Source organism: Penaeus japonicus, unplaced genomic scaffold (assembly GCF_977035675.1).
Source record: "Penaeus japonicus unplaced genomic scaffold, GWHDUDI00000001_assembly GWHDUDI00000026, whole genome shotgun sequence".
Taxonomy (NCBI): Eukaryota; Metazoa; Arthropoda; class Malacostraca; order Decapoda; family Penaeidae; genus Penaeus; species Penaeus japonicus.
The window spans coordinates 609,375-610,492 of record NW_028234428.1 but is presented as its reverse complement, the minus strand read 5'-3'; positions in this window follow the sequence as shown (position 1 = coordinate 610,492).

Below are 1,118 nucleotides of genomic sequence, written 5' to 3'. Positions count from 1 at the left end.
CTCCCTCTCCTCTTTCACTGATGCTCCCTCGCCTCTTTCACTGATGCTCCCTCGCCTCTTTCACTGATGCTCCCTCTCCTCTTTCACTGATGCTCCCTCGCCTCTTTCACTGATGCTCCCTCGCCTCTTTCACTGATGCTCCCTCGACTCTTTCACTGATGCTCCCTTCCCTCTTTCACTGATGCTCCCTTGCCTCTTTCACTGATGCTCATTCGACTCTTTCACTGATGCTCCCTCGCCTCTTTCACTGATGCTCCCTCGCCTCTTTCACTGATGCTCCCTCGCCTCTTTCACTGATGCTCCTCGCCTCTTCACTGATGCTCCTCGCCTTTCACTGATGCTCCCTCCTCTTCATCCTCCTTCTTTCACTGCTTCTCCTTCTTTCACTGCTTCTCCCTCTTTCACTGCTTCTCCCTCTTTCACTGCTTCTCCCTCTTTCACTGCTTCTCCCTCTCCTCTTTCACTGATGCTCCCTCGCCTCTTTCACTGATGCTCTCTTCCCTCTTTCACTGATGCTCCTCGCCTCTTTCTGATGCTCGCCTCTTTCACTGATGCTCCCTCGCCTCTTTCACTGATGCTCCCTCGCCTCTTTCACTGATGCTCCCTCGCCTCTTTCACTGATGCTCCCTTGCCTCTTTCACTGATGCTCCCTCGCCTCTTTCACTGATGCTCCCTTGCCTCTTTCACTGATGCTCCCTCGCCTCTTTCACTGATGCTCCCTCGCCTCTTTCACTGATGCTCCCTCGCCTCTTTCACTGATGCTCCCTTGCCTCTTTCACTGATGCTCCCTCGCCTCTTTCACTGATGCTCCCTCGCCTCTTTCACTGATGCTCCCTCGCCTCTTTCACTGATGCTCCCTCGACTCTTTCACTGATGCTCCCTCGCCTCTTTCACTGATGCTCCCTCGGCTCTTTCACTGATGCTCCCTCGCCTCTTTCACTGATGCTCCCTCGCCTCTTTCACTGATGCTCCCTTGCCTCTTTCACTGATGCTCCCTCGCCTCTTTCACTGATGCTCCCTTTCCTCTTTCACTGATGCTCCCTTTCCTCTTTCACTGATGCTCCCTCCTCTTTCACTGATGCTCCTCGCTCTTTCACTGATGCCCTCCTCTTTCACTG